Source organism: Canis aureus, chromosome 1 (assembly GCF_053574225.1).
Source record: "Canis aureus isolate CA01 chromosome 1, VMU_Caureus_v.1.0, whole genome shotgun sequence".
Lineage (NCBI taxonomy): Eukaryota > Metazoa > Chordata > Mammalia > Carnivora > Canidae > Canis > Canis aureus.
Window position 1 is genome coordinate 4,632,916 of NC_135611.1, and position 19,585 is coordinate 4,652,500.

The following is a 19,585-nucleotide window of genomic DNA, read 5'->3' on the forward strand; positions in this document are numbered from 1 at the left end:
CCGCAGGAGGCTCCCATCAGGGCAGGCGGCAGCGTAGGAGACCACATCTTCATCCAAACAGGAATCTGTGGTTTGGGGTCGAGGCTGGCAGGGGAGGGGGGCAGGTAACACATGTGCGCACGGGGCCTGGCACCATGTTCTCAGCAAAGAACAGCTGATGTGGTGCCATGCGCGGGACATGCGGTCCAGGGTTCGACATGCAGGACAGCAAGATTCTCTGGGGATCAAATCATTCAGGTACTCACAGGACCTGAGCCTTCTGTAAACCACGAAGCTTCTCAGGAAAGCCCTGACTCCAGAAGGTTGACACACATTTTCTAAACAAATTCCAAACTTGGCCAAAAAAAAAAAAAAAAAAAAGCAATGCCTCTCTCTCTCTCTCTCTCTCTTTCTCAAAGCCAAGTCATTGTCCTTGAAATTTGCAGAGTTATCACTTTTGGGGGGGGGGGGGAGTGATGTGCCTGAAACCATGAAGGAGAGAAAAAGAGGGGGCAGCCTTTAAAGAAACCCCCCTACTGGAGACAGCAGGACGCAAGCTTAGGTTTGCTTGGTGAAACTACAATTCACTTCTTCAGATGTTAAGCCCTCCAAGGATATTCCTACTTCCTAAGCTCAGAAGTGCACAGCTTATCTGGAAAGGGTCAGCTCTACCCAATGGGCTCGAGCCCGGGTATCAGGCCCTCGGACCTAGGGATGTCCATCCTGGCGATGCAGAGCCAAGCAGGGCAGGAAACAACTGCCACCACCACCCCCGCCGCCCCAGATGCACAGATGTCCAGAAACTCTAGGTTTTCTCAAAACAGGGGAAACAGACACCAAACTTTCCCTCCCTGTTGTGCGGAGAGCACCCTCCTCCTAAGTCTTGCTTCTCAGCCTGTCATCCTTCTACCTGAAGGGCATATATCCCGGGCAGGGAAGAAGACAAGGAGACTATTAAAACAAAAAAGGAACTGAGACTTTATTCTCAAAAAGATACTTTCAAGAGAGTGAGAACTTTCTTACAGCTGGCAGTTTAAGATGAAAATTTCACTAAGCGAATTAGAAATTAGAAATTAGAAATTTTCATAAAAATTTATTTTTGAGAATTTTCCAATTTTTATAATTATCCCGTAATTTTGGGACGCTGAAATGACGTAATGTTTTGCCTGACAACATGTGCTTCTGTACAGAATGAGCTCCTGGTCAAGGCGTCCATGTCCGTTCCAGAATGAAATAATTACAAGGCCACGCTTTTCAGGGAATGCCAAAAAAAGTTTCTTTAAAGAGTTCAAACGAGCTGAGATTTGAGGCTCCCTTGAAATTTTAATCACAGAAAAAAATAATAATAAATAAATAAAACGTTAGTACTGAGATATCAACTATTCATTCATTCAGACCATTATCTCATTAGACAGGGCTCAAAACGGGGGCATTTCCAAGACGCCCCCAAGCCCCGGGGCCCCTTGCTCGTCCCAGCCCTTTCTTAGGTCCCAGGAATCCATGTGGCCTCCAACCCTTTGCAAATGTAGGACACTCCCCCTGGGGCCTTGTCCCTGCTCCCCACGCACATCCCCCACACACACACTGAAGAGGCAGCAGATGGCCCGTGGCGGCTCCAGATTCCATAAGGGGAAGAAGCTCAGTTGGCAGCAAGTCACAGGTTTCGTGGACCCCACCCATCAGACATAAAAGACCCCCTCCCATTACCCATCCTGGAGGAATGACAGGATTATCTGTCTGAGCCCAACATGTAGAAAAATAGCTGGGTCAGGAACTAATTGATAATAATTATGTTATTTTTCTGGATTTTGTCCTGTTCTTTGGGGTTTTTCAGAGTTGGTATATGCTGCCATTTTCCTCCTCATCCTAGCCACCCTAGTACCTAGCTTTGTGTTTATAATTTCATCCTTTTATTCTTACGAGGCCTCCCCTCAAAAACACCTGGCCCCTCTGCCCAGCACTGGACTCAGCCCACCTGGCCTCTCAGACAGGCAAGTGGGTCATTCCCTCAGCCTCTAATGAAGCCCGTGGAGGCTCAAAGCCCAGCCCCTGCCTCTGAGAAGTACTTCTCCCTCAGGCTCACCCAAGAACACGCAACTCGGTACAGAAAGCAAACTGCTGTCCATGTAGGCTTTCTCCCCTGGAACACTGTGATTCAATGATCCAGTTGGCCAATTCTTAGAAATCTTAGGGCACCCGATGTGGGAGCTACCTATTCGGCATCTGTACTTTGCCAGTGGAGTTTGATAGCATGTGGGGGTTGGGTTTGGCAGCTGTGGGATGCGGAAAAGGGTCACAGGCATGATGGGGCCCCCGGCGCCCCATCCTGATGGCACATATCTGCTGCCACCTTGCACACCTGGGACTGCAAAGTGCAAGCCACCAGCAGGGAGCTTGGGAGAGTAAACAACAAAGTAAAAAATTGTTCAAGAAGCCTTCAGATAAATTAATAAGTGAGACACAGGATGAGTCATTTTGAAATGAGGAATATTTCTAAAAACATCCCTAACCTTTTGAGCTTGATGTAATGGATGTCATCCAGTCTCTCCTACAAAATAATGTTGCAGCTGTTGGGGAAACAAAAACAAAAAAGTGTGTGCACATACATAGGCATGTACACATGTATGCATACATGGGAGAGGTAGGATTTGTGTTCTTACTTCATATGTGCAGCATGGCAGCAACAGGAAAATTCACGAGTGAGGACTGGAGCCACCCCAAAACACAGCCTTCCAAGGAGGACAGATCTCAGGGATCCTCTGGTACATCTCCCCAGCTTTGTACCTGAAGTCACTGCAGCACCCCGTTGTAGCAGGGATGACCCAGGCATCCAGAGTTCCGTTTCCTACACCCCAACAACCACAAATACTCTGCAAGATGTATGGCAAACGCTACCACACAACATATGGATGGATGGCTTCAGAGGTGAAGGAATCAGACCTACCTGGGCTTAGCCTAGAAGACCTGATTCTGCACCACATGACAATCTATGTGACCTCTCTATATTACCTTAAATTTGGTGAGCTTCACTCTATATGACACAGATATGAGTAAGATCACTATAAAAATTAAAGTGCATATTCCAAGTGTACAGGAATATAATAAATTCAGTCTCTCTCCAAATATTTATGGAGCACCTGCTATTTCCTAGGCACAGTCCCAGGTGCTGTGTGTATAGCATGAAGCTTAAGTTATAGAGAAAATGTTCACTATTATGATTATTTTTATTATCATCAGATTTTGCCACTTGCAAAGGTGCACTGAGAAGAACGCCAGACTTAATCTTTTAAGACTAATAATTAAATTTGTCCCTTAAATATTTTTTTATGATCTAACATTCTAGGCTCAAATACAACTTTGGGTATATTATTGTAAAGGATGCACGGGCTGAGAGTAGGCTCTCGACCTTTCTGTCCAGCTATACCCCCTTCCCCAGGAAGAAGCATGAGGAGGACACAACTATGAGGTAGTATGTGTTAGACAGATGAGAACTTGCTAAAATTGGGTCTGCACAAAGATCCCAGACCACCTACCTACCTTAGTGACTCCAGAAAAGGTCAGAGAGAAGAACGTGTGAGCACCACATACCTGTCAGATGGGAAAGGACTGGAACACACCAGCACCCCTGGAACATCAGCAGAGCCCTGGGTGGTGGGTATTGATTGTCAGGGCCCTGGGTGGTGACTGGCAGGGCCATGAGGTGGTGATCGGCAGGGCAACTGGGTGGTGGCCGTCACTTCCAGGATTTAAAACATGCACACTATGTATTACACAGAATTTGTACATAAAGATGTAGATGCAAGGGTCAAAAAAGTGGAATCTGAAGAGAATATGACCAGCATCCAAAACCACAGCAGGGAGAGTGTTCTTCCCACCTCCAAATGGAACAGCGGATGTGTAGAGGCCAAGCCATCAGAGCAGACCCTGAAGGAAGCAGAGAAGCTGCTCTACTGCCCCATGGCAGAGGCAAGCACCGGATCAGGGTTGAATTATGTAGAGGCAGAGAAGAAAAGACAGCTGAGATAAATCGGGAAATGGATTTTTTGTTTCCCATATTCAATCCTGATAACATTTATTTCATTACTCAATGAAATTTTTACATGAACAGGATGCATAATAAAATATTTTATATAAAGTTAATATTGATAACCACTTTAGTTTTCAAAATAGTCTCCCTATACCGTGAGATTCATTACCTCAAGGACCTTTTTAGTTATTTTTCTCTCCCAAGGACTGTCTGGAAACAAGCAGGTCCTCAAAATAGGTATTTATTGGATAAATAAACCAATGAATGAACAATTGGAGAAATGAGCAAATGAACTCTATGAGATAGGAATCTGTGCCAGTTACGGTAGTCCTGAGAAGTCGAAGACTGAAGGAAAGATGTGGCCTCTCTGAGGGTACAGAGCCAGTTGGTTTTGGTGTAGAGACTAAAGACTCTCAAGTGTTCTCTACCCAACAGCATTGGTGCACAAGCAGGGGGCCCCCCAGAAAGTTCCAGAAAGATAATAATGAGTCAGTAACTCAAGTCCACATGTCAGGAAGCCAAAAGAATTATGTTTCACGTCAATATTTATTTCTTATTTACTCCCCCACCTTATTCCAAGAAGGATTTAAGGTAGCTTGATTTATGCTCAGGAAAGCCCCACTGAAGCTCACTTTCCTTCATGTGAGGGGCTGTGCGTCAAACACGTCCGTATGCGGGCATGGTGCACTAATTACCCACAGCGACTGGAAGTGGGGGGCTGTGGCACACACCTTCATTAGGACAAAGTGAAAGAAACTAGTAATTATCACTCAGGAAAAAGCAATTTTTCAATATACAAACTCTTTCGATGTGCTGGGCCTACTGAGAAAATGAAAGAAAAGGTACTGCAGACAACACAATATCTAAAATTTATTTTAAAAACCACCTAAAATATCACAGAAACAATTTGTCCCTTGAGTGTTTTATGAACAGCAAACATGAGGAGAAAAACATCTTTTTCCTGATACCTTTGAACTAAGTTTATAGAAATGTGTGTGTATGAATGTGTCATATGTAACAGAAAAGCTAATGGAAATATGAAGAACCACACAGCATTTTCTTAATTTCAGCTGGTAACCAACCAACTAGCATAAAAGCACAATAATGAAGGCCATCTCATGTACAAAAAATACAAAATTTAATGGGAAAAAAAACCTTTCAAATAACCGCACAAAAGCCCTGGCAAAGCAGTTATTACTCCCAATGCATCACTGCTACTCCATCGTCCGGAACTATATTTATTATGAATTATTAGATTTTGGAGCAATTGTCCTCTGAAGAGCTCAAGATACTACAAAATAACTTCTAAACTGTGCACAAACTTTATGAGGAACAGCGAAAGTGTCACTGAAAATTGGTGGAGGGGGTGAAGAGAGACATAAATGGAGAGAGAGAGCCAAGGATAAGAAAAAGAAGCGGCTGAGGAGAGGAAGAAGAGGAGCCAGGGCAGCCAGAGGGAAGAAGGTGTGCAGGGAACCAGTGACTGTAATTTCATATATCCCATAAAGGCCCCGCAGAGCTTCCTTGCTTCTCGCTGGCCCCCCAAGTCTGGCTCTGGTTGTCCTCAGCCAGCCCTGTGGCCAGCCACCTGGTATTCACGGGCGGTACACCAGCACACAGAAGATCCCCCAAACCCACAGAATATGTCTCAGCTTTTAGGTAGATAGGGGCCCTTCTAAAATTAGCAACTTCTCAAAGATATTCCATGGAATACGAAAGAGAACAAAGCCCCAGGTGTAGCCTTGCATTTCAAAAAGCTTTGAAAACCACAACCAAAAAAAGAAAAAAAAAAAAAGATGGATATATGTATGTGTACAAATAACCCTACACTCAGTGCTTCCAAAAGAGGGTTTTTAGAAGTATTTTAAAGATCAATTAACCAATCCTCCCAACTGTCTGCATGAAGTTTTACCAGCCATTGAGCTACGTCCTACGTGGGGAGCAGGGCAGGCACACAGGTGCTCCAGGTAACAGCACTGAACGTACACTGTTCAACAACACAAAGCAAGAATAGTATTCCTATGTGAAAAATGTGAGCAGGCTCAGTATGACTCCTTGAAAAGGAAGCTTGTTTACCCAGTTCCTTAAACTCCAAGATCCTGTGAACTATTGCAATGCTCTACTATTGATCCACCGGGCAGACTCAATCTATATCCCCAACAACCCCCCAAAAACAAGAAAGGATCCCAGCACATCAGAGATCCTCGTGTGCTAGTGCTGGTTATCCAGATACAACAGACCTAAGGTGACGGGCGCTGCAGTGTATTTCTTACAGAGGTAGAAAGACTGGCAAAGCTCTCCATGTAGCATCATCACTATTTATAGATGCACCACAGAAATCCACATTAAGGCTGCAAGTGTCGTTGCAAGGCAACAAGGCAAGTTTTCCCCTTTTTTCTTCTTAAGTAAACTGTGCTTTACTACTAATTCCAGGTTCCCCCACAAAGTGAGAAAAGATGGTCTCTGACAAGATACACGAGAACCTATTGGGAGTAAAACATGTTCCTATAGTTCAAAGTTTTAAATAGATAACCAGGTAGGGCTGGGGAGGCTGCAGGTATGAATATCACTTTTCTGTATGGATGTGGGAGGAAGAACTCCAAAGAGAACTCCTACAACACAGTAAAACAGGAGGCTAGCTCAGGATTTCCCAACAGCCAGGTCCCGTGAGTTGCCACCAAGCCCCAGGCCAAGGGCAGGTACAGCTCCAGAGACGGGCAACCCCGTGAGGTGGGGTTGTGTGTTAACACAGACCCTGATTCCTCCCGAAATCCAAATAGGTCTGAGAACTCAACAATGACTCCCGACTTCATGGGGGCAAATCTAACTTGATCTGGGTCCACCTGACCTGAACAGACATGAGTCTGTATTTATGGCTTATTCACCCAATGTAGTGTGAATAATCACACATTTGGCTATAGAATAATTCATGTATCTTCAGGCTGAGGATGCTGTAAAGTATACAATATGTACACTGAATTTCCTTTCAAAAATATGAGAAATCCTGATTTCTGGAACATATCTGGCCTCAAGGACTTCAAATAAGGGGTGGTAAGGGCTCCCTCATCCTTCCCCATCTGCAGTCTAGTGTCAATGGAGGGCTCTCTTCAATTTTCCTGGAGTCCAGTATAGACCCGGTATATGAGAAACCTAAGTTGGAATATTCTTTTCCAACATGCAGAACCATCAATTGGAAGTAGTTTCAGACCCTCAGAAATACCTGCCAAGGGGTGCCTGGGTGGGGGGCTCAGTCAGTTAAGTGTCTGCCTTTGGCTCAGGTCATAATCTTGGGGTCCTGGGATCGAGCCCCCATCGGGCTCCCTGCTCAGACAGGAGCCTGCTTCTCCCTTCTCCCTCTCCTTCTCCTTTTCCACCTGCTCGTGTTCTCTCTCTCTCTCTCTCTCTGTCTTTCTCTCTCTCTCTCAAATAAATAAAATCTTAAAAAAAAAAGTAAAAAAAAATACACCTGCCAAATGAATAGACGAAAACAAAATAATTGATGCAAATGGAGTAAGGCAAACCTAGTTCTCAAATTAAACTTATTTTACACTTTCCAAAATACATGCTAAACATCGTACAGCCACACGCTCTAAATATCCACCAGCATACCTAATAGAAACCACCCAGGTAAATCTGAATAAAGAAGATACTGTTCTATGACACGTAGATCCCCAAATTTGGCTTTATCGATAAAAATTATCTCTGTAGTTATGTTATAAACCCAACCGAGAAACAACCGAGAAACAAAGGAAGAATTCCTACTTGGAAGGTTCACAAATAATGGAAATCTTGCTCCCATTACTAAAAATAGGCTTTACTCTGCATTTATTTTCCTTACTGGGGCTAAGCTTTAAAGTCTTGTGAGAATCTAAAATTACAGGCTACAGGCAGGTAACACGGTTCACACAGGAGCTCGCAAGCTACTGATACCCAGAAGGTTCTCTCAGGGTCAGCAACACTCCAGAGAGATTCCAGATGTTCCAGGGCAACCAATAAAAGAGTAAGGCCATGGGGGAAGTCCTGTGTTGGGGAAGCACCAGGCCAACGGCCCCAGAAGACACACAGGCCAGGCAGATGCAGACACTTCAGTGATGGCAGAGGTGCCAGGGACGGGCAGAGGCCCAGTGTCTGGTCTAGGCTGAGCAGCATGAGGGCACCGTGGAGGGCACCAGCGGGCACAGTGGAGTGGCACTCCTGGGAGCCCTCGCTCCAGAGCCTGCCAAGGCCCCCCCCAACAGGACTGAATGTGCATCCCACCTCATGGCACCCAGGCCCACTTGCAAATGCTACCAGATTGGAAGCCAGCTGGGGCCACACACTGAGAACTCCCTACCAGCGAACCGTGTGTGTGTATGCGTGTGTGTGTGTGTGTGTGTGTGCACAAATGGCTGAAATACTATAAACCATGTAGTCCTCCCATCCCCTGGTGGCAGTCACTTGAAGTTGCATGAATTTAGGGGGGGGGGAACCCCGTGCTTCAAGGGCATGTTCAAGTTTCCATTCCAGGAATTTCCCATCCACTCCTTTGTTCTCTTTTTCTTTCTTTTCTTTTCTTTTCTTTTCTTTCATTCTTTCTTTCGTTCTTTCTTGCTCTTTTTCTCTTTCTTTCTTTCTTCTTTCCTTTCTTTCTCTCTCTCTCTCTCTCTCTCTCTCTCTCTCTCTTTCTTTCTCATAGGAGCCAGGCAGGCAGGGCTCTTGCTCCAACACCCAATGACAGGGCAGTCAGGGGAATCAGGCAAGAAAGACGACGTCTCCTTAATTTTGCACACATGATGTTTTCAACCACTGAGGTCATACCTGCGTGTGGTGACTGACAACTTTTCAGCTTGATTCAAAGCAAACAGCTGCTGGTTTGATTGCCTAGCAACTACAAACTGACGGATGACCCTTAAGATGGATAACTACCATAAATCACCTCATTCAAACGCTCCAAGAAAAAAAATTAAAAAACAATGGTTTTCATGACATTTGCTGCACTCCATAATGTGCCGTGATAAATTTGGCCTCCTTACGGATGCACAGTGTTGGCTGCACAACTTCTGCCACTGCTGTTGCTGCCTGCTGGCTTCCTGGGCGCCCGGGGCCCCAGGGAAGGTGTGTGTGTGAACATGCCACTGCTGCCGCGTCGGCCTCCAGGGCTCCCGGCCTCCAAGGCTCCCGGCCTCCCGGGCTCCTGGCCTCCCAGCGCCACCAGTGCCCAGCTCCCAACGCATTCAGTGCCCGGGCTCCCAGGGCAGCCAGTCCAGGCCCAGGCTCCCAGCACATCCAATCCCCAGGCTCCCAGCACATCCAGTCCCCAGGCTCCCAGTGCGGCCAGTCCCAGCCTCTGGGGCTCCCAGTGTGTCCAGTCCCAGGCTCCCAGCACAGCCAGTCCCAACTCCCCTGCACAGCCAGTCCCGCAAGCAGGCAGAGTGGTGCGGGGCCACTGGGCAGGAACCGGGCCACCTCTCGAACACGGCAGAGGACCCCATGCACTCAAGAGGCTGCGGCAGATCCGGTGTGACCATGTGACCTCAGCCAACACCATGCACGCCATTCATACACACGGGATGGACTACTTCCTGTTTGCAGACATTTCAGATGTTCCTAAAAGGCCAAGAATGTGGTTTTAACTCACAAGTAAACACAGACCTGTCCACCATGAGAAGACGGATAGAGATCTTGGCGCACACCTCCTGTGACACATCCGAGGTCGGCAGAGTCCCGAGCATGCCTGCCCAGGCAGGGCGGTGAGGAAAGGGATCCCTGAATTTTCCAGGTCTCTGTTCACCACCCTGTAACCCAGGGCTCGCCAGCAGGGCCTACAGGCCTTCACGCCCTCCCTGTGTCCCTCTCTCTTGGTTACACTGGACTTCAATTTTCTTCTTTTCAGGTTGCATCGGTGCTGTGAGGATGGCTGCTTCCAAGAGAACCATCCCATGACCAGACGTGGGCCAGTGGCTGGAAGAGAAGAGGGCCCCTGTCTCCCTCAGGTCCCCACTCACCTGTCATGGACGGAGCCGGCTCTTGTACTGGGTACTGGGCACGCTCAGCCAATGAATGAGTGGGAGCGGAGCGCTGGGCTAGCCTCCGAGGGCAAGGGGACCCCAGGGTCCTGCCCGCACTGAGCTTGGTGACCCAGGGACCCGGACATAGCACTGAGCAGCTTCAGGCACAGAGACGCGCGGCCTCACGGAGCCGGCACGTGACAGGTGTTACTGTCGGCTTTCGCATTTGCCCAGGCAGACTGTGCACCCTCCAAATGCTGAAAAGTTCCCCAATGCTAGAAATTATTACTTTCTGCTCAGTAGGCTGCATGAATGCCAGGACCTGCCTATATATTTAAAAACGCAGAGGGGGCGGGAAGGGCCTACACTCTAAGTCACAAGCGGCATCATAGCCACAGGGGCCGGTGGTGGCAGCCCTGTGCAGATCAGTGTGACCTGGCTTCACTAGGCAAGCCTGGCATTGGGCCTCTGTGTCAGGCCGGCACGGGGATGGCAGGGGTAGCTCCCTAGCACCTGCCTGGCCCAACTCCTCCTCTGGCCAACCCTCCACTCGTTTTTAGGAGCCCCCCCCTAACCATTCCACAAGCCCAAACATCGCTCTGAAACAGAGCGATGAAATAAAGCAACATCAGCCATGAATAAAGTGAGTTTAAGGGCAAAGGAGCCACGACCCCAGGAGCTGGTACTGCCCACCCAGAACATCTCAGAATCAATCAGAAGGGAGTCTCCCCCGGCACCTGGGCACATGCAATTACGTGTGAACTTCTGGAATCCACACCCCGAGAAGGAAGAACATATTTGCCAGCATGTCCAGCTCGACAGTTTTCTAAGAATAGAGATATGAGAACCAATCTTTGGAAGGTTCCACGTGTGATGCTCCCATCCTGGGCAGTAAGCTCCTTAGAACTCTCAGCTGAGCGAACATCAATAACGGTGCCATACTGAAGCAAAACAAGAAAGACCGGTATTAATTAGGTGAACAGGCCTGCTTCTCTTGCATATGCTTCCACCTTTAGGCATTTAGAGATCACCACGCATTCTCCCCAAAGCTTCGTGCTCCCGACAAGGAGGACTTCCAGCTTCTTTGGGTCTCACATGGAACAGGCTGCCCTCTGTTGCCATTGGGAGAGGTGAGCTGGCTTCAAATGCAGGGGGGTCCTTACTGTGTCCCTGATAATGGAGAGTTCTGGGGCGCATCTCAATTTCTAATATTTTCGGGGTCCCAAAGGATAAGGAAGATCCGGACAGCGAGCTTTAATGCATGTTTGCGCGGCCAAAGGCGATGGCACCGCGCTCCATGGGGGTTCCGCCTGCACCCTGACTGTCCTCGGCATGGGGGCCGGGGGCCCCCTGAACAGGACAGGCAGGCATGCTGTCCCTTTAAAACCAGAAGGCTTGTTTCCTTTCTGGAAGAAAAGTAAATCACACTATAGTGAGTTGAGCTTTGAAAAAAGCATCCATCCATTAAAGTTCATGGATTCGCGTTTCCAGATTGTCCCTCCCCTGGCTGGGTCTCAAGTTACAGCCTTGTACAACCCAAGTCTAAATAATATTCACCATGATAAATGGCACCATAACTCCGATATCCACAATCAATCTTTGCTTTAAAGATACATCCATCTTCAATAATGTTGATGGGGATTCTGTAAAATGGGAAACGTGACTGTTTTGCCGACCTCGTGACAGTGGGGGAAGGAAGCTCTGAGTGATGGCTGTCAGCTCACATCTGGCTGCAAAAATAAATTAGCCTTATGTAGACAAATGAAGGGCCAGCTCTGCCTAGGAAACAGCCACTCCTGAGCAATGGCTAATTTATAGGACTTCTTTCTGGAAAGTTCCTGGCTGAGGCAACAGTCTGCTTAGCTATCTCTTTAAATGATATCTGAAGCTGTAAATAACTTCAGTACTAGGAACTATACAAAGTACAAAGGGGTAGGGATGAGAGAAACAATAACTTTTCTCACTTCTCACACATGATTAAAATGCAAAACTCTTCCCTTCAAGGGGGAAAATAAACATTTTAACCAAAAGCTTTGATATTTTAACACTATTCCCCTCTGGTGCAACTCCCCCCCCCCCCCTTTTCACTTTTTGGTTCCCTTCTGGTGCTTGTGGGACTCATCTAAAAAGTAAATAATCTGAGGGTGAGGGCAGCCTTTTCTTTGCATTTGGAAAGAAAAAAAAAAAATATATATATATATATATATCCTTTTGAGCAAGTACAAGACCCGAACGAACCTCATCACCACTGACTTTCCCAGGGCAGGAAGGAGATTACAGATTCTAACAGAGGAGATACATCTATGGGATTTTCATAGGTGGTTTTCAAAAGTAGCCTGGTTTTGTGAAAACACTTATGAGGCAGGCCCTAAAATAAACAGAAGAGCAAACTTTTGCTGGGGAGGACAGAAGGGAAACCCTATCCCTGTTCTTTATGTCTCTGACCTTGTGTCACTGAGGGAGACTGGGAGCTTGAATTCTTAGAGTCCGCGCTGGAGGACACGGGCAGAGCAAGGCAGACGTACTCTGTGGGGTGCAGGGACTCAGCAACGTGGGGCGGGGGGGGGGGGTCCCAGGCGGGAAGAGCCTTGCACTGGGGTCTCAGAGCCACTCTGGCAGCACCCGGCAGCAGTTGCTGCTTGCAGGCCGAGGTGGGGAGGGTTAACTCCGTGAAGGTTGAAGGACTTACAGTAATGCTGTGAAGACAGGAACATCACAGGCTTTCCTGGCAAGGGGCTTACAGAGGGTAGGAGGGGACTGCAAAATGAACTCTCTCAGGCTTTGTCGGCAGCCTTTCCCAAGGCCCAGCCTGGCCCCTTTGATAAATGACACATGTCATTCTGTCACAGCCTGACAGTGCAGCTGGGAGGGCTGGTGATGTATGGCTCCAGTGAAAAGGAAATCAACTTTTTGGCACCGAGTGAGCCTGTGCCCTGTATAAGGATTTTGTTTCTCAAAAAGTGAAAGATAGACTTAGGATTAAAAAAAAAAAAAAAAAGTTGAAAAACAGATTGAACGACAGCTTACACTTAACATAAATTAACTCAGTAATGGCGAAATGTGCTAGCCTGTGATAAATAAAAGCTACATTAGTCAATTATTAATCACACTCTAACTTGTAGCCAGAACCCATGACTTAAATCTGGGGCCTGAGCTGCCTCACAAACAGATAAGACAGTGTCTGATAGATGTCTTCCAGAGGGCAATCAGGAAGGAATCAAAGACTCAGTGGGTTCACCAATGGGAAGGGGTGGAAGGTTCTAGAAAAACAGAGGGGCTTAAGTAGGGAAGAGGGAAAGACCCATTCCTTGGAGACAGAATATCTACTGACTGCACAAGGAAAATTAAATGTAACAACTTCATCCAAATACTTTTTCCTATCAGGACTTAACTCCCTCTGAATATTCAGGGCATTTGGGCTGCAAACAAACCTTTGTACTTGTATCTATCACTTTGCCTTGAAAACATGTTGCTAGTTTTGAGCCCACCCAAACACACACAACTGAGTTACATCTTTTAAATCTAATCCCTGGGGATTTTCCCAGAGCTAGCACTTATTCCCAAACTAATTGTTTACCACAAATTATCATTTTAAGCCTCATATTTTACCAAACGAGTTGACATTTGACATTCACTCAGAGTGAAGTGCAAATCTTCCTCTCAATCAAGTGGCTCTCATGTGGCTGGACTCTAAACAAAAATGCCAAAAAAAACAAAAAACAAAAACAAACAAACAAAAAAAAACCTCTTCCAGCTTGGAGGTAACCCTTGTCTTCATAATAAACCTCATTCAGTGAAGTCCTTCACCAGGACACGGTCTTCAGTCCTGCGTGCGCCCCCCGAGGCACCCTGGCCTGGGGAAAGCCCTGCCCTCCCAGGGCCACAAGGTGCTAGATGGTCAGCTGCTCATCATCAGCCTGGTGTTTCCAGGACCCTGGGATCCTACCTCTTCATGTCCAGAAGACAGATGGAGGTTGTGAGGCCATCTCTGATGTTCGGGAGGCCACCCTGAGGTTATGTATACAGACTAGGCCCACTGGGCCAGGAATAAAAGCTAACTCTGACAAGTGTGTAAGCCTCATCCCCACATCCCCATGAGCTCTGTGGTTGTGTCACCTAGAGCCAAGCCCTGCTTGCAGACCCTGGATATTCCAGAAATGGTTGCTGAATTCAACTCAACATACCCCATGTCTCCATAACAAAGGCAAGGAAGCCTTTTCTCTTTAAAAAGCTACAGTCACCTTTCTGGCTACTCGGCTACTCTTCCGTGATTTAAAAGGAAGTGGACCCAGGAAGCAGTTCTTAAGCCCAGGGCACGGCCCTCAGACCCACCTGCACCCAGTACCCCAACTGGTGCCACTTCTGGGTCTTCTGGGCAGCCACCTAGGCCCCTATGTCCTGACATGAAAATGGCAGAAGGGTCCAGGAGTTGCTGATTTCAGCTTACTTCCAATTCTATATGTAAAAATTGACTCAAGTTTTATCAAACACCAATTCCCTAAGCACAACCAGCTTTTTTTTTTTTTTTTTTTTTAAACAAAAGAGGACAGCTGTTGCTTCATGACAACTACTTCCTCCTACTCAGGGTTCCACAAGATGGGTTAAAGGCCTGGCGGGGTAGCAGAGCAGTAATGCCTTTGGGATCCCCACCCCCCACCCCCACCCCCCAAAAAAATCTCAATCCTTCCTTTGCTGACAAGGAAACTAAGGTGTGAGGAAGGAAGGGAAAAAAAAAATCAGGGAAGAGAACAAAGCCTCACACCTCTGCCCCATTCCCAGGGTTGCTCCCTTGGAAGACACTGTAGTCAAGAATCTATTCAAAGTCAACCTTCTGAATGTAAACATGTACCATTAACAGGCAGGCTCCAAATCGAGTCAAATGTTTAAAATAGCCCCTAAAGCCAACGGTTTCTTCCATGGCCATAAATAAGACCTTGGGGTGGGGGGGGTGGGGGAATCATACATTAAAACACAGGCTGATGTTACAACTTCTCCCATCCTCCAGCTGAAATATAATTTTTCTTTAGTCCATAAAAAATTCAGATAGTGTGCAGAATGTTTATATATTACCAAGGTCCCTCTTTAAGAGGTTTATACTTTTACTTTATGACCTGTCCTTGATTTGACACTTCCGCTCATCAGAAAGGGATTTATAAAATAATCCTGAAGGTGAGGAACACACATGTGTCAGGGACTCGCTGGGTTTCACGACACGAAATTTAAGAAGAGACAGAAATCCTGTTAAGCTCTCTTTAGTCACCAATAGACATCAAAGGTAATAATTAAAGAAGACAGACGTCATAAAACATAAATTTATGTCTCTTTTAATAATGCACAAGCACTGTAGTGTGTAAAACATCTATTAGGTTGAAAGAACATGAAAACGTTCCAATAAGAAAAATCTATGTTTTGTTTTGGGGTATTTCCTTTCCTTTTAAAAAAAAAAAAAAAAAAGTGAGAATCTTTTTTTTTTTTACAAGTTTAAACCGAAGTCTTTCAAACCCTTTGCCATCTGTGGGTACATGAACTATGAATGACCCCGAATGATTTGCACTCTGTTCAGAATCCCTTGGAAAGCACGGGAAAAAGTATCATTACGAATGAGTGATGACTGTCACTCAGGGTTGACCTCATCCAAGCTTTGGTCTCTGCCTCCGTAATAAGCTGCCTTTATTAGCGGCAACACTCCATAAAAGGGGTGTGTTTAGTCACAGGACAGCGGCCTCCGCATGCCCATTGCTTCTCTCGGAAAGATTGATGAGTGCTCATTCCGCCTGCCTTCCCAGCACATACAGGGCAGGGCTCGACAATCAGGCCCACAAGCCACACAGTGCAGCCAGGGGCTGGAAGAGGATGCCTGCAAACGGGGCTGCTGGGGCGGCGGGGGGTCAGCACTGTGGGCTTGTTTTCCTTAATTTTTTTTTTTTTTTTTTTTTTTTTTAGGAATCTGCCTTTCAAAAAAAAAAAAACAATCCAACCACAAACCCATATGTGTGTTCGACTCCAGGGCCTGGAGAAGAAATGCAGGAAAGCACCGGTGTCTACAGACATAGAACTGAGGACCCACTTAAGTATTAACTTGTCTCAAAAACAGAGGGCTCCCAGACTACAAGCCTCTCTCTCTCTCTCTCTCTCTCTCTCTCTCTCTGAAATCAGCAGTTCCCAGCAAATCAATGAGGAGACTGCCTGCAGAATTAGGCCTCATAACCAGCCTCTGACATCAAAACACAAAGATGTAATTATTACCCATTAAAACTGAACATGTGTGAAACTGAAAAAAAAAAAACCTTCCCTATACGAGCACATAAAACCCATCCACTGCTTTTGTATTAAACTACTAAATTATTTTTAAGAAGCAATTGCTATAGAAACAGACAAACGAATTTATATATGTAAAATCTCCGCGTATCCCTAAATCCCTTGCACCAACTCAACTCTGGTTGAGATAACTGAGTGCCCTGCATCCCCAGGAGGAAAAATGGAGGCATAAATGTATTATTATCTTTGTCATCACCCTTGCAACCATCACGAGGTATCAGGTCCTGAATCACTCGGAGGAGATGGAGGAGCGTGCTTTGTGGTACCTTGAGCAGGTGCTCCACAGAACAAATGGAAAGGGTGAGTCCCATGCGATCTCCTCCATTCCAAATACGTCTATAAACAAATTTAGCTCACAGGGTGATTAATTTGCAGAAACCCCTTGGGAATAAGCCAGACTCTCAGCAGCCTAATACCTTCAGCCAGCTACTCCCAGAAATTTAGCCAAACACCACAACAAGCTCCCACTTTCAGAAAACTGCCTGAGAACCTCGGGATCTGGTTACCATGTGTGCAGCACCCACTGGATATGGATTTGTTGCCACGAAAATTAGGGGGTGAGTGGGGAGTCTGAGAACTCCTTTAAACGGAGCCTACCTACAGCAAACACTCAGCATCTCCCATTAAGTAACTCAGAATAAGCCAGGGGGGCAGAGAAGGGAACACAGGCCCACCCGAGGCCCTCCTGCCTCCCCTCGGGGCTGGCACAATGGGTGTCACAGCCTGGAACCTGGAAGGGCTAGAGGGTCCCAGCCAGCCCCACCTTCCCCCCCACCCTTGCCCATCTCCGGCTTCCCTGGACACAGCACAGAAAGGGGTGGGGTCCCAAGGAGACAAGGCCCTTTTGTGATCCATGTAGTACCAAGTTGGGTCTTCCTCCAGAGCATTTGGGACACTCCTTTGCCTACTTCATAAACAGTGGGTAAAAACATGCTTCAAAACCACCTCTGTGCATTTTCCAACTCATCCGGGGATGAGATTTATCTTGCTCTCTTCTCCTAAAATACATGCTCATTTCTGATTGGAAATGGACAAGCAACACAAGTTCAATACCTGCTGAATGAGGTGAGGAAAAGTTTTCTGATGCAGAAAATGACACTCCGTAAGGTAGCTCCATCTCCGACGATGCGGGCACACAAACCCAGACCTCTGTATGCCTCTTCCTTTGAACCCCTCCCCCCCAATATACTGTTCTCATTAATATTATTAGTGTTTCCTATGCAATTCACTGAGTCCCAACAATGGGAATTACTTCCTGGCCGACTTAGAATATTTATTAGAGTGTTTATTTCCAGTTACTTTCTGGAGTTAGAGCCATTTCCTTCAATTTAAAAATTTTTAATATATATACATACATGTATGTACAAACATATGTATATATTGTCCAAGTTTGGGGGTGGTTTGAAGAGATTTCTGCACAGCACAGTAACGCCAAGGTATTGTTTATGGTCACATTATTTGTCTGTATTTGTCTTTTTTCGATGCCAGTACCTTCCCAGGTAACAATAAAGCTTAGCAGGAAAAAACAGACATGTTTTACTGTTATTTTCATGTAGCTAAGAACTGAAGCAAGGCAGGCTCTTATAGAGTATTACACAGTTTACTGCATTAATAATAGGATGCCCCACTGCTGTGACACATTCTGTACTTGAAATAAATATTAGTCACGATACTTGCGTTTTAAATCCATATATTTTAAAGCTGTGTTGTAGCAATGACATGAGCACCAGGGATGTCTTGCCAATAAGGCATATTAACCATTTTGAAAAGAGCCTTCACTTCGGTTCAGTGTTCATTGGTATGTCGTACCACTTCTTCTATGAATCTTGCAGCTGGCTTTTAAAAATAGTAAAATGTAATAAATACAGGTTTCTGAAAAGTTCACATTCCCAAGTCAGAATGTATACTGACCTTCACTGCTGATTTAATTTATTTCATCATATGATCTTGCTGAAGATGCACTTTACTTTTAACTAAGAACTGGGGATATTTTTTACAACCAAATTTTCTAAACCTCCATTCAATCCCAGCTCATCATCCCCTCCTATATATCCACGCCTCCAAGCGAGCTTTGGAGTGGAATTTATAAGCATGTAAGTACTTGACCTATATTTACCATATGCTAATTCTCTCCAGAAAGGAGCTGCGGAACACACCTTTAAAAATTGCAGCTAGCAAGTTGAGGCAGAAATGCCCGTATTTCAAATTTGGAACCGCGCACAGGGTTCAATATGGAGATGGTTCACACCGGCCCCGCTGGAAGCAGAAACGCAGGCACGAGAAGCAGCCCTGTGACTGGTGGCTTGGAGGGATTCTACTTGGCTATTTTCCTGCAGAATGCGCCGCAATCACAAAAAATCAGGAAATCCTGTATTACATTTTGCCGGGAAAATAGAAATGGCCAAATCTAAAATAAGGTAATTGATTCTTGATTTTTTTCCCTTTTAAAAACAAGAGACAAATCCTTGTTCGTGTTGGCGTAGAATTTCAGAAAAGACACAATGGACATAGGAAGGAAAAAAATGTCTATCATCTAAAAAAACTGCTTACTGCTGCAGCAGTATGGTGGATGAGCAACAAAAGCAGATCCAGAAACGAGAGACTGGAAAACATGAAAAGGTTAAGCAAGCAGTTTAGCTAATAGGCCTTCCTAGGAAATATGAAGTGAAAAGAACATCAAAGTTGTGATTCGACCTTAATGTTTTAGTTTGATTTTCCTGTGAAACAATGGAATCTATAAACAATTTAACGCTAATTAAAATAGAAATCCAATCTAGATATTCCCAAACCAGAAAATCCAAGCAGATGATTGAATCGAGAAAGCACCAAACCATAACTGGGCTCAGAAACCTCTCTAGGAATGATCTTCTTTTCCTTGCCTGACAATAACCATTAAAAATGGTAACTGGAGGCCTGTTTATTCCAATTCTCAGTAAGCAGCTCTGTTGGGTTTTTCCAAGTACATAAATTTAACAATATATTTCTCCAGTGAAGTTAAAATGTAAAAGAGAGTTGGTTCAGCTGCTTATCTATACACAATTCACTGTTTTCTATGAATCCTAGGAAAATAGGCACATTAAAAAAAAAAACTCATCTTTTTTATTTTAAGTCACTGTCAACTATCGCTTTATCCATACGTAGAGCACACAGTGTTTTAAACGCAGAAGGACACTGCCTGCAAGCAGAGATTTTCAGGCTTCCACAAGGCTTCTCTAGTTGGAAACATTAACAAACTGGATTTTAAATGCAGCAAAACCCGTTTTTGGGCAGTTTG

At 45.7% G+C, this 19,585-nt stretch overlaps 1 protein-coding gene across 1 annotated transcript in view; it reads right to left on the reverse strand.

Moving 5' to 3' along the window:
* The window catches only part of TSHZ1 (teashirt zinc finger homeobox 1), a 76,195-nt gene that overhangs the window by 48,137 nt on the left and 8,473 nt on the right, over positions 1-19,585 (reverse strand). The window lies entirely within an intron of this gene.